The sequence below is a fragment of the Caretta caretta genome, chromosome 2 (genome assembly GCF_965140235.1).
Source record: "Caretta caretta isolate rCarCar2 chromosome 2, rCarCar1.hap1, whole genome shotgun sequence".
NCBI classification, from domain to species: Eukaryota; Metazoa; Chordata; order Testudines; family Cheloniidae; genus Caretta; species Caretta caretta.
This window is the reverse complement of record NC_134207.1, coordinates 14048495-14063675: the sequence shown is the minus strand read 5'-3', so window position 1 is coordinate 14063675 and position 15181 is coordinate 14048495.

The following is a 15181-nucleotide window of genomic DNA, read 5'->3' as shown; positions in this document are numbered from 1 at the left end:
TTCTTGGTACTTTCTTGTTATTAACGACGCAGGCCTCTCTTTTGTTAACACATTTTTAATATCAAAGGATGAAGAGGGGATAAGCCTTTTAAACTGAACGAGATTAAATGACATGAAACCTGAAGAATCATAATTGGATTTAACATGAATGCAAATGCTTATCCTAATGGTTCACATTTCAAAGCCGGTATAAAAAAGCACCACCATGACTCTGTGGGATTCTCACTTATGTGCTGTCCTGGTGGCTTTCGATGTCAGATTTTCCAGCTGTGCAAATGTATTTAGCAGTTAACAAACACAAGATAGATAGAAGAGGAAAAACTCTTTACATTTAGCATTCAATTACATTTGAGACTGAAGAATTTCTGTCAACTGAGCCTTACAGAGTCTTCAGACTTACCGGTTTAACCCTACGGTTGGCAAATGAACTTATGCAGTTGATTTCTATAGCACAATTTGAAGTTGAAAACAGTTGTACCTGTGGGTATGTCTATAATGCAATAACAGCCCTATGGTACCGCGTCTCAGAGCCCAGGACAACTGTCTTGGACTCATGGGGCTAAAAATAACAGTGAAAGTGTTCAGGCTCAGACAGGAGCCCTATTGCTGAGACCCTTAGGTTTTAGAGCCTGGGCTCCAGCCTGAGCTTGGATGCCTACACGATATTTTTAGCCCCTCAGCCTGAGCCCTGTGAGCCCAAGTCAGTTGACTAGGTCTCTGAGACTCGGTGCCACATGGTTTTTATTGTAGTGTAGACATGCCCTGCAAAACAGTAGTATTTATGTGGTGCTGGTTATTAGGGTCTTTCCTTCCAGCAGTTTATGTTAATTACAGAAGCGTCTCAACAGGTGGCTTTGGCTGAATGCAGGTGTCCAAAATTGTCTTCACCTATGTAATACCCTCCATCCCCTTTATACTTCATCCTTGTGGTCTCATGCTGTATACTGTCATACCTGGACAGCAAGCTTCAGTGAGGTGTCCAGAACTGAGTACTGCCCTCCTCACACTCCTTTGGAAAGTGATAGCAAAACAAGCACGGCCTTATGAACAAGCAAACATCTTACTGACCTTCTTCAGTGCTGTTACACATTGGCCGAAGAATTTCTAATGCTGAGCCTCTCAGTAAATCCAGGTCCTTCTTCTCTGCAATGTAATTAATTCAATCCATTTCAACATACCTCTCTTGTGGTATTATTTCTTTCCTAATATACCTCTTTAGCCCAAATTCATCCCTGGGGTAACTGCATTCACATCATGGCCCATTAAATTTCATATTCTATTTTGGAGCCCATTCATCTAATCTGTCAGGATTATCCTCTGAAAGAACCACATCCCTCAGTGTCTTAATTATCCTGCCTGTTTTAATGTTCTCTGCATTTTCAAAGAACTTACATGTAATAGTCTTGACTAAATACTTAATAAAACCATGAAAGAGTCTCAGGGGCCGTACTGAGCCATGCTTAACTTTGACCCTCTATTTTCTACTTACCAGACAGTTCTTTGTCCATCTTAATTATTATTTAACTCCTATATAGAATGAACACACAATCTATCATATGGAGAAAGTGATGTGAGGACGACAAGTTTTGGCAGTCACAGCATCAGAGTAGCATTCACTAGTAGAGCTGGTTGAAAAAGGTCACTATAATTCAGGAATAATTGTGAAAGAAATGGATTTTTTTGAACTTTATTTAAAAATCATTAAAAAATGGAAAATGGAAAATTTACACCAAACTTCTTGAAAATTTTCAAAATATTTTGATAATTTAATTTCATTTTGGTGAGAAACTCATTTCCCTTCTCCCCCATTCTCTCTCACAACTGTAATTTTGTTATGTCTGGGGGGAAGGGAGGGGAATGAAAGAGATGATAGTTTCCCACCAAAACAAATTGAAAAAATTCAAAACAAATCTAAAAATGTCAACATTCCTTAAATTGCAAGTTTTCACTGAAAAAAAATTGACCATTTTAATTTTCATTTTGGTTGAAAAGGAATTTTCAGTGTGGAAAACATTTGGCCATTTTTTGCCCTTGCTACTGATCCTACTGTGTGCTTCATTACATGAAGCATCACATTCACATTAGAGATGGCCCTTTTTTCTCTTTCTCAGCAGTATTTGCATTAATCAGATTAATCAGGAGGGAAGTGTGAGCAGGGGTGAGGTGCATAAAATCTCCGAGCTGGAACAGTTGTTGGGTGCTACTGCTGACCTACCTACTGGAAGGAAAGCTGCAACCCCCCTGAAACTCCTGCTTCTCATGCTGCCTCACCTGAGATCACTTGACCTAGTGAGTCCTCTCCTCAGCATCCATGGAAGAGTGGGGTGTTAGAGAGCAGTGTTTCTCCATGCTAGGGAGTGGGCCCTTTCCTTACCCCGTGATGTTAAGATCAGTGTGCTGGGGGTTTTCCATGGCATCTAGAGGCTTTCTGGGGATTTGGGGGAGAGTCTAAGGGTACACACGGTGCACCACTACCAATGGCCCTAGCTAGTGCTCTTAGGCTATGTTGACTCTAACAGCAGCATGTAAAGTATAGGTACTACACAGGTAGCAGTGAAAGGCTCTTGCAGGGGAGAGGCCTGTGAAAGGCTCTTGCAGGGGAGACGAAGCCAGAAGGCAGTGAGGAAAGGCTCCAGCGGATCTTTGCGGCCGGAGCCTTTCCCCTCTGCCTCAGCCTTTCTCCATTTCCAGAGCCTTTCACTGCGGCGGGGAAAGGCTCGGGCAGTGGGGTGGCAAAGTGACACCACGCTGCTAAAAATCGCAGATTAGATGTGGTGGGTGTGTAGAGAGCCCATGTAGGGTACATACCTGGGCGTTCAGGTGCATAGGGCACTCCACCCTAATCACCTAACCACCATCTACATGACTATTTATGCCCAGGATAGCTGGGTGTGCAGTGTCGGTACACTACATGCGACCATAAGTGTAGATGTACCATTAGTTGCCTGCTTTTACTAGCACCTATCACTGTTTTGGTGGGCAGTTTCTGGGAATTTACCATTTTTAGGTGGTTCAAAGCTCTGTTTTTAAGCTTTGGGAAATTCCGCATTGATATCTGCAAGAGGTGTTTGACACTAAATTCTATTGTATTATTTGTATGTATAGAGGCTTGTAGGGGCTTTGTGCTGGGGGGAGAAGCTGAGCCCTGATTAGGAGGCGGGGCTTCTCTGCCTAGGGGTCCTATAAAGGTATCCAGCCAGTCAGGCAGTGGCACAGACAGCTGTAGTGGTACAGGAGTCAGCAAACAGAGCTGTAAACAAGGAAGTTTGAGTGGGAGCTTGAAAGGGGTGCTTGTTTGGAGTTTGTTTTTGCCGTGGGTGGTGGTGTTTTGGGTGTAGTTTGTGTTTCCCAGATTAACAGGATATAGGTGGGAAGGCCATGACAGATACAGAGTCAGCAGTTGGAGTGACCCATGTAGTGGAAGACACAATGAAGATAACTGGATGTGGAAGCTGTGGTATGTATATGATCCTGGAGGGGGTACCTGGTAAGAGTTGTGTCTGCATGAAATGCCGTCTGATAGAGCTGATGGAGGAAAAGATCCGAGGATTGGAGATGTAGGTGGAAAGTCTGGTTGAGTTTAGAAGGGGGTTTGAGCAGATTATGGAGCAAAGACATGAGGCAGCTGAAGGGAAAAGCTCAGACTTGCAGATGGAAGCAGGACCAAAGAACTCTGAGGGGATACTGCTGGATGAGGAAAGTGGACAGTGGAAGCATGTGACTAAGAGAAACAGGCAGAGGAAAAGATGGGCCAGTGAGGAGAAATAGAGCTCAAGAATAGGTTTGCAGAGTTGGAAAATGAAGAAGGGGCTCAGCAGAAGGTCACTGAAGGTGGAAGGGCAAGGAAGAAGAGAAGAGCAGCTAGCTCTTTAGGAAAAGGGGAAGAGTCAATGGAGACTACACCAAATGAGCCCCAGGAGGATACAGGATTGGTTAAAGAGGATTACAAGGGAGAATAGGAATGGAAAGAACTTACAGCCAGAGGGAACAGAGGATAGACCGGAGAATCGCACCATCACCAGGAAAAGGCAGGTCTACGTGATCAGGGACTCCTTACTGAGAAGAATAGACAGGCCTGTAACCAGAGCTGATCCAGAGAATAGAAGGGTGTGCTATCTTCCAGGTGCTAAGATACGGGATGTAGACCTGAGGTTGAAAAGGATGCTAAAGGGAGTGGGAAAGAATCCACTGATTGTCCTTCACGTGGGAACAAATGATACGGGTAGATTCTCGCTGGAACGTATCAAGGGAGACTATGCCAGGCTGGGGAAGACGCTTAAGGAAATCGAGGCTTAGGTGATTTTCAGTGGGATTCTGCCTGTTCCTAGAGAAGTGCAACAAAGGTGTGACAAGATTATGACTATCAACAGATGGCTCAGGTAGTGGTGCTATAAGGAGGGCTTTGGGATGTATGCCTACTGGGAGTTATTCATGGACAGAGGACTGTTCTCTCGGGATAGACTCCATCTGAGTAGGGAGGGAAATAGACTTCTAGGATGGAGGCTTGCACAACTGATTAAAAGAGCTTTTTTTTTTAAGGGGGATGAGGTAGATGAGGCTTTCTTCCGGCAGCTCACGGAAGCTACTGGATCGCATGCCCTGATTCTCATGGGTGACTTTAATTTTCCTGATATCTGCTGGGAGAGCAATACAGCGGTGCATAGACAATCCAGGAAGTTTTTGGAAAGCGTAGGGGACAATTTCCTGGCGCAAGTGCTCGAGGAGCCAACTAGGGGGGGCGCTTTTCTTGACCTGCTGCTCACAAACCGGGTAGAATTAGTGGGGGAAGCAAAAGTGGATGGGAATCTGGGAGGCAGTGACCATGAGTTGGTTGAGTTCAGGATCCTGACACAGGGAAGAAAGGTAAGCAGCACGATACGGACCCTGGACTTCAGGAAAGCAGACTTCGACTCCCTCAGGGAACGGATGGCCAGGATCCCCTGGGGGACTAACTTGAAGGGGAAAGGAGTCCAGGAGAGCTGGCTGTATTTCAAGGAATCCCTGTTGAGGTTACAGGGACAAACCATCCCGATGAGTCGAAAGAATAGTAAATATGGCAGGCGACCAGCTTGGCTTAATGGTGAAATCTTAGCGGATCTTAAACATAAAAAAGAAGCTTACAAGAAGTGGAAGGTTGGACATATGACCAGGGAAGAGTATAAAAATATTGCTAGGGCATGTAGGAATGTTATCAGGAGGGCCAAATCGCACCTGGAGCTGCAGCTAGCCAGAGATGTCAAGAGTAACAAGAAGGGTTTCTTCAGGTATGTTGGCAACAAGAAGAAAGCCAAGGAATGTGTGGGCCCCTTACTGAATGAGGGAGGCAAACTAGTGACAGAGGATGTGGAAAAAGCTAATGTACTCAATGCTTTTTTTGCCTCTGTCTTCACTAATAAGGTCAGCTCCCAGACTGCTACGCTGGGCATCACAAAATGGGGAAGAGATGGCCAGCCCTCTGTGGAGATAGAGGTGGTTAGGGACTTTTTAGAAAAGCTGGACGTGCACAAGTCCATGGGGCCGGACGAGTTGCATCCGAGAGTGCTGAAGGAACTGGCGGCTGTGATTGCAGAGCCATTGGCCATTATCTTTGAAAACTCGTGGCGAACGGGGGAAGTCCCGGATGACTGGAAAAAGGCTAATGTAGTGCCAATCTTTAAAAAAGGGAAGAAGGAGGATCCTGGGAACTACAGGCCAGTCAGCCTCACTTCAGTCCCTGGAAAAATCATGGAGCAGGTCCTCAAAGAATCAATCCTGAAGCACTTGCATGAGAGGAAAGTGATCAGGAACAGCCAGCATGGATTCACCAAGGGAAGGTCATGCCTGACTAATCTAATCGCCTTCTATGATGAGATTACTGGTTCTGTGGATGAAGGGAAAGCAGTGGATGTATTGTTTCTTGACTTTAGCAAAGCTTTTGACACGGTCTCCCACAGTATTCTTGTCAGCAAGTTAAGGAAGTATGGGCTGGATGAATGCACTACAAGGTGGGTAGAAAGCTGGCTAGATTGTCGGGCTCAACGGGTAGTGATCAATGGCTCCATGTCTAGTTGGCAGCCGGTATCAAGTGGAGTGCCCCAAGGGTCGGTCCTGGGGCCGGTTTTGTTCAATATCTTCATAAATGATCTGGAGGATGGTGTGGATTGCACTCTCAGCAAATTTGCGGATGATACTAAACTGGGAGGAGTGGTAGATACGCTGGAGGGGAGGGATAGGATACAGAAGGACCTAGACAAATTGGAGGATTGGGCCAAAAGAAATCTGATGAGGTTCAATAAGGATAAGTGCAGGGTCCTGCACTTAGGACGGAAGAACCCAATGCACAGCTACAGACTAGGGACCGAATGGCTAGGCAGCAGTTCTGCGGAAAAGGACCTAGGGGTGACAGTGGACGAGAAGCTGGATATGAGCCAGCAGTGTGCCCTTGTTGCCAAGAAGGCCAATGGCATTTTGGGATGTATAAGTAGGGGCATAGCGAGCAGATCGAGGGACGTGATCGTTCCCCTCTATTCGACATTGGTGAGGCCTCATCTGGAGTACTGTGTCCAGTTTTGGGCCCCACACTTCAAGAAGGATGTGGATAAATTGGAGAGAGTCCAGCGAAGGGCAACAAAAATGATTAGGGGTCTGGAACACATGAGTTATGAGGAGAGGCTGAGGGAGCTGGGATTGTTTAGCCTGCAGAAGAGAAGAATGAGGGGGGATTTGATAGCTGTTTTCAACTACCTGAAAGGGGGTTCCAAAGAGGATGGCTCTAGACTGTTCTCAATGGTATCAGATGACAGAACGAGGAGTAATGGTCTCAAGCTGCAGTGGGGGAGGTTTAGATTGGATATTAGGAAAAACTTTTTCACTATGAGGGTGGTGAAACACTGGAATGCGTTACCTAGGGAGGTGGTAGAATCTCCTTCCTTAGAGGTTTTTAAGGTCAGGCTTGACAAAGCCCTGGCTGGGATGATTTAACTGGGAATTGGTCCTGCTTTGAGCAGGGGGTTGGACTAGATGACCTTCTGGGGTCCCTTCCAACCCTTATATTCTATGATTCTATGATTCTAAACTAGGAATTTGGGGGAGATGGTTGGGAGATGTCCAGGTAATCTCCACGCCAGATTTTAGCACTGAGAGGGAAGAAAATGAAGTAAGAAAGGATACAGCCGTGGGTAGGAGAATGGACATAAGAAGGAAGGGCAGTGTGGATACCAGTCTAATAGGTCATACTGGCTGTAGAATGCCCGTGCCTAATAGGGTAAAGAATGTGAGCGAGCCCAAACAGCAAAAATTAAGATGTTTGTACACCAATGCGAGGAGCCTAGGTAACAAAATGGAGGAATTAGAGCTACTGGTTCAGGAAGTGAAACCAGATACTATAGGGATAACAGAAACGTGGTGGAATAGTAGCCATGACTGGACTACAGCTATTGAAGGGTATGTGCTGTTTAGGAAAGACAGAAGTAAAGGTGGTGGACTAGTATTGTATATCGATGATGAGGTAGACTGTAAAGGAATAAGAAGCAATGGAATGGATAAGACAGAGTCCGTCTGGGCAAAAATCACACTGGGGAAGAAAACTACTAGAGCCTCCCCTGTGATAGTGCTTGGGGTGTGCTATAGATTGCCGGGATCTAATTTGGCTATGGATAGAGCCCTCTTTAATGTTTTTAATGAAATAAATACTAATGGAAACTGCGTGATCATGGGAGACTTTAACTTCCCAGATATAGACTGGAGGACAAGTGCTAGTAATAATAATAGGGCTCAGATTTTCCTAGATGCAATAGCTGATGGATTCCTTCATCAAGTAGCTGCTGAACTGACTAGAGGGGATGCCATTTTAGATTTGGTTTTGGTGAGTAGTGAGGACCTCATAGAAGAAATGGTTGTAGGGGAGAACCTTGGTTCGAGTGATCATGAGCTAATTCAGTTCAAACTGCATGGAAGGATAAACAAAAATAAATCTGCGACTAGGGTTTTTGACTTCAAAAGGGCTGACTTTAAAAAATTAAGGAAATTAGTTAGGGAAATGGATTGGACTGAAGAACTTATGGATCTAAAGGCAGAGGAGGCCTGGGATTACTTCAAGTCAAAGTTGCAGAAGCTATTGGAAGCCTGCATCCCAAGAAAGGGGAAAAAAATTATAGACAGAAGTTGTAGACCAAGCTGGATGATCAAGCATCTCAGAGAGGTGATTAAAAATAAGCAGAAAGCATACAGGGAGTGGAAGATAGGAGGGATCAGCAAGGAAAGCTACCTTATTGAGGTCAGAACATGTAGGGATAAAGTGAGACAGGCTAAAAGTCAAGTAGAGTTGGACCTTGCAAAAGGAATTAAAACCAATAGTAAAAGGTTCTGTAGTCATATAAATAAGAAGAAAACCAAGAAACAAGAAGTGGGACTACTAAACACTGAGGATGGAGTGGAGGTTAAGGATAATCTAGGCACGGCCCAATATCTAAACAAATACTTTGCCTCAGTCTTTAATAAGGCTAATGAGGGTCTTAGGGATAATGGTAGCATGACAAATGGGAATGAGGATATAGAAGCAGATATTACCACATCTGAGGCAGAAGCCAAACTCAAACAGTTTAATGGGACTAAATTGGGGGGCCCAGATAATCTTCATCCAAGAATACTAAAGGAATTGGCACACAAAATTGCAAGCCCATTAGCAAGAATTTTTACTGAATCTGTAAGCTCAGGGGTTGTACCGTATGACTGGAGAATTGCTAACATAGTTCCTATTTTTAAGAAAGGGGGAAAAAAAGTGATCCTGGTAACTATAGGCCTGTTAGTTTGACATCTGTAGTATGCAAGGTCTTGGAAAAAATTTTGAAGGAGAAAATAGTTAAGGACATTGAGGTCAATGGTAAATGGGACAAAATACAACATGGTTTTACAAAGGGTAGATCGTGCCAAACCAACCTGACCTCCTTCTTTGAGAAAATAACAATTTTTTTTAGACAAAGGAAACTCAGTGGATCTAATTTACCTAGATTTCAGTAAGGTGTTTGATGGTGCCACGTGGGGAATTATTAGTTAAATTGAAAAAGATGGGGATCAATATGAAAATTGAAAGGTGAATAAGGAATTGGTTAAAAGGGAGACTACAGCGGGTCATACTGAAAGGTGAACTATCAGGCTGGAGGGAGGTTACCAGTGGAGTTCCTCAGGGATTGGTTTGGGGAACAATCTTATTTAATCTTTTTATTACTGACCTCGGCACAAAAAGTGGGAGTGTGCTAATAACATTTGCGGATGATACAAAGCTGGGAGGTATTGCCAATTTAGAGAAGGACAGGGATATCATACAGGAAGATCTGGATGACCTTGTAAACTGGAGTAATAGTAATAGGATGAAATTTAATAGTGAGAAGTGTAAGGTCATGCATTTAGGGATTAATAACAAGAATTTTAGTTATAAGCTGGGGATGCATCAATTAGAAGTAACAGAGGAGGAGAAGGACGTTGGAGTGTTGGCTGACCACAGGATGACTGAGCCGCCAATGTGATATGGCCGTGAAAAAAGCTAATGAGGTCTTGGGATGCATCAGGCAATGTATTTCCAGTAGAGATAAGAAGGTATTAGTACCGTTATACAAGGCACTGGTGAGACCTCACCTGAAATACTGTGTGCAGTTCTGGTCTCCCATGTTTAAAAAGGATGAATTCAAACTGGCACAGGTACAGAGAAGGGCTACTAGGATGATCTGAGGAATGGAAAACTTGTCTTCTGAAAGAAGACTCAAGGAACTTGCCTTGTTTAGCCTAGCCAAAAGAAGGTTGAGGGGAGATATGATTGCTCTCTATAAATATATCAGAGCGATAAATGCTGGAGAGGGAGAGGAATTATTTAAGCTCAGTACCAATGTGGGCACAAGAACAAATGGATATAAACTGGCCATCAGGAAGTTTAGACTTGAATTAGAGGTTTCTAACCATTTGAGGAGTAGTTCTGAAATAGCCTTCCAAGGGAAGCAGTGTGGGCAAAAGACCTATCTGGCTTCAAGATTAAACTCGATAAGTTTATGGAGGAGATGGTATGATGGGATAACATGATTTTGGCAATTAATTGATCTTTAACTATTCATGGTAAAGAGGCCCAATGGCCTGTGATGGGATGTTAGATGGGGTGCGATCTGAGTTACTACAGAGCATTCTTTCCTGGGTATCTGGCTGATGAATCTTGCCCACATGCTCAGGGTTCAGCTGATTGCCATATTTGGGGTCGGGAAGGAATTTTCCTCCAGGGCAGATTGGAAGAGGCCCGTGACAATGGATGCAGCTCAGTGAATGGCGGGACTTTCCATTTCCCCCTTGGCTGGACAAAGATACTTCCTCTGAGATACATCTTATTACCCCAAGACAAACAAGTTACATACTGCCCTTCTGACATAGTTAGTTACTGCCCCCTGACATGGCTAGTTATCAGCCATCACCTTGTACATGTTCGTTTGATCAAAGCATATCTGTTATGTACTGTTATCCTGACCTTATCTTTTAGGAGGGGTCAGTGTGTTCCTGTTAGCCTTGGGGAATTTTTTGTACCGTCCTTGATATTGGGATGTGTTTGCGTGAGTACTTTGTGACTAGCACTTCTTAGAAATGTGTATTTCTGCAATATCAGCCCTGTTCTTGCCAGATTCTGTGAGCAGGCCCTGCCTCTCGCTCACAGTTTGTCTTTGCTTTAGATCAGTAAAGCTTTGACTACTACTTTAGCCCAGAGCTCAGGACTCTGATACAAGGGCTTATGTCTCAGGCTCTCTTCCTACTACATCCACATTTGAAAATTTGGGTCTTTGGGCCAGATCCTCAGCTACACTGACTTGCACCAACTGAAGCTCTGACTTCTTGACACCAACCAAACAAATTTTAATATAAAGCAAGGCTTTTCCTCCTGATCTCTGTGTACATCTCAGCACACTCAATGGGGGACTGACTGGAGCAGGACCTGCGATTTAATTTCTTGCCCTTTCTGGAACCTATAGATGCTAACATAGACTCAGAGGAATCTGGCTTTGTGGAAGCTCACAATTCAGATGCCTATTTAGCAGTAATTGATGAACATTGATGAATATCCCCTTGACACAACATAACTGAGTGGGTGGTGGGGGAGGGTTTGCTCATATTTATTACCATTGGTCATTTAAGAAAACCAGCTGCCAAGCGATTGGGTATCTATCTGAACTGAGGTCCCGGGGTCCCATCCTGGTTTGCTTGGCACATCAGGCACAGAGAGAATGAGTCTGATTTTTGAAACATTCAAATTAAAACCAGTCCTAAGCAAAACAAGAGCATAGCTATGCACTGGCTTTCGGAGAGAGAGCTGCAGCGAGGTTGCAGCACTATTCCACTCTCCTTTACGGAGAGAATCCTGATGAGCCCACATAATATTTATTTTGAGGAGGTGCAAATAATAAAGGCAGACTCCTCCTCCCACATCCTTTCTGCAGCAGGAGCTAGGAAGGGGTTGGGTGATTTCTGTGCCTAAAACTATCACTGCTGCAGTACTCTTTCTGCCTTTGTTTCTGTGCCATATAATATATATATATTCCCTAACTGCTGCTATGGCTGTCTGGTCCCCTATTCAAACTGTGCTGAAAGGAGATCAGTTGTGTGCTAATCTGACATGATTCTATCCATTTCCTGTGCCCCCCGGAGAACTACACCGCCTCCCCCGCCTTCCCCAGAATTGACTCGGGGTGCCAGAGAAATCACAGCAGAAAATCAGGTGTATGGAGGGGGCAGGGGAATCTTGAAAGCCCTATTTTTTCCAAACAGACTTCTAGCACTTTGTGGTTTCAGCAGGGATGTGGGAAGTACCCCTAGCATAGCCTTTCTTGTGGCATTTCAGTCGGCATAAACCAGGGAACACAGAGGCACATGAAGGGAGGGGGGGGAAGTTCTTTCCAAGCTTAGCTGAACTTCAGAAAAGGTTTGGTGAGAAGAACTGGTGATTCCCATGTCAGCTGCTATGTCAATTATCCATTCCTCATTAAAATACTGCCATTCTCTCACTGCACAATATTTTTTTTACTGGCAGTTTCAAAGGATAACTAGAGGTATAATTTAGCTACAGTCTCCCTTGTACAATCAATGATCAGTGTCATAGTACATCAGAAAGAGGCTGCATCTAATTATGGGCCTGATGATACAACTTGTCTGAGTAAGGAGTATAATTATTTACATTGCAGATCTAACTGAGATCAGGACCCTAAGAGATGTGCAGCTGATGCACATAGTAAGAGAAAGTTCTTGCCCCCATGACCTCACAACCAGAGCACTGGGTGAGCTCTACAAAATTTGAGAAATGGACAAGACAAAGAATGGAAAAGGAGTAAAGTGAGTTGTCCAAGGTCACACACCAGGTCAGTGGCCGTGCCCAGGTGTGCTGAGTCCCACCCCATACTCTGGATAAGATGCTACATTGCATAAGTAAAGTTTGTATGACTTGATCTTGAGGGCCATGCTGTGTTCCCATTTAAGTCAGTGGGAGCAGGATGGGCGGGGGGAAAAGCAGAGTATGGATCTGATTTTGTGTGGTGTCTCTATCTAATGTAGTTATATATCTATAGTATATATATTTTTATGTAATACCTACCACTCTGACATCTTGATGTCAGTGGGAGCTGAGGGTGCTCATCACCTCTTAGGATTAGGGCCTGTGGAGTGTTGAATACAAATGGATATTGAGTCCACTGCTTGCAGTGAAGTGAACAGGAGTTTTGCCATTGGTTTCGTAAGAGCAAGTCTTGGTGATTATATTTGCAGTAAACTTCTCTTACAGGTGATTAACAGGTGCAAAAAACAAAGGCAAGAGAAGGTGAAAAAAGAGTACAATTAAAAATTCTACATTGGGGAAAAAATTAGCAGGATGTTTAAATTTCCCTAGTTTGAATCTATATCGGGGATATGATCTTGGACTCATGGCACTTTGTTTAATTAAGAAATCTCACTATGACTGAAAATGAGAAAATCTCAATCTAAGAGAAATGACATCCACTCAAGCCTAGGGATAGGATCCAAGCAGCTCAGGAACACAGTTCTGAAAAAAACAAGGAAATTTGGGATCTGGTTCATGGTTTATTGAGCAGCAGTGTGATATTTACCTAAATGCTTTCCTCTCAAGGGGAACGAGAAGCTAAAAATCTAATGATCATTTATTCCACTGGGAAATTTGGAAGAGTGCTGGCACTAAATCCATTGGAGATTTATATGCAGATAATCTTTCAACAAGTTAAAAAAAAACCACCTAAGATTCATTTGGATTATCACCAGATCAGGAGCTGTCTTGCCAGTAGCTCTGTGATTGCCTCGCTCAGTCCCCAAACATTGTACCTCCAAGCCCTGTTACTGCTAATCATTTGATATAAATTTCAGAAATGGCACATGCAATATACAAACAGGATGTAATGGTGGTTGGTTGTGTATCCCTGGATGCACTGTTTCAAAATGAAATGGAAAATGGATTAGAAGCATAGTTTGCTCCTAAATAGAGCTGGTCAAAGAAAATGATTGTTATATCCATTGAAGCAGCACTTAGATTCATACAAGAAGCATCCGTATGTTAAAAAGTTGACAGCATTAGAGCGGTGTGGTAGTTTATGTAGCCTTGGGTGTTATCAATATGTTATGGAAGAAGGATGGCAATAGGTAACTGTTGATCAGACTTTTATTGGTGTAGGTAGAGGAAAAAGAAGTATGGTTATTGACCTTCAGTGATGTATTTGCTAGCTTTTCAGCCCCCGAGGAAAATGTTATTGAAGTTGATCAGTGCAACCTTAACTAACTTTAAATGACTTTTTATTCTATAGAACTTATTTTTTTGTTTTACAATCGTGTCTAAAGGCCCCAACTGAAATCAGAGACCCTGTTGTGCTAGGGTCTGTACAAACATATAGTGAGAGACAGTCCCAGCCATGAAGAGCTTGCAGTCTAAATAGTAAAACGAATTTGCAAATATTTTCATAAATAAAAGTGATCCAGGACATATTGAGTGACATTTTTTAAAAAGCACCTAAGTGACTTCGGAGCAAAAGTCTTGTTTTTTTTTTTTTTTTTTTTTGTCAAATGGCTTTTGAAAACATCACTCCTTATGTTATTTATGAGTATTGAAAACACTGCTGGGCATTTGAGAAAGTGTTTGAAAATCCTGAAAGGTTCATGTAATTTAGTATGAAATTTTTTTGAGAAATTATTTTAGTTACTTTCTTTTTTTCAGTAATCAGAGCTGGGGTTAGAAACAATACTTTGTATTTCAGTAGGTGAATAAGAGAGGGCATGCAAAATATACAAAACAGTAAATGATATAGAGATCAGACACTGTTTTTATCCTTCATCATAGTATGAAAACAAGGGGAAATTCAATAAAACTAAAAGCGAGCAAATTTAAAATTGATACAAAGAAATATTTTTCTGACTCTATGCACAGTTTGTCTGTAGGACTCATTGCAACAAGATACAGTAGAACCTCAGAGTTATGAACACCTTGGGAATGGAGTTTGTTCATAACTCTGAAATGTTTGTAACTCTGAACAAAATGTTATAGTTGTTCTTTCAAAAGTTTACAACTGAACATTGACCTAATAAAGCTTTGAAAATTTACTACGCAGAAGAAAAATGCTGCTTTCCCTTTCTTTTAGTAGTTTACATTTAACACAGTAATGTACTGTGTTTGCTTTTTTTTTTTTTTTTGTCTCTTCTGCTGCCTAATTGTGTACTTCCGGTTCTAGATGAGGTGTGTGGTTGACTAGTCAGTTCATAACTCTGGTGTTCGTAACTGTGACATTCTACTGTATCAACACCTTGAAGGGTTCGGTCTGCAGTCCTCCTGTATTAATATCAAACTCCGCACGGTTATGTATGAAGATTGGATGTCCACACTGACATTGTTAGATCCATCAGTTTCCTTCAATACTGTTGATCCTGAGGTATTGTTAACTTGCTGGCAGACAACAACAGACGAGGGAGGTGGGTCTATTCTTACCTTGCTGAGGATTTGGAGAGAGCAGAGTTGGGCAATTGCTCTTCATCAGACTTTCTGTGGCCTTGCTCTGACCTTCTGGGCTTACTACAAGATCCTAACTCATTACCAAGGTTTCTGGGGAGACTGGAATGATAAGGACTGATATTTGTATGAGATGAGGGTGTTGTATGGACTTATATTATGGTTGGCTATTTTTTTTGGCAT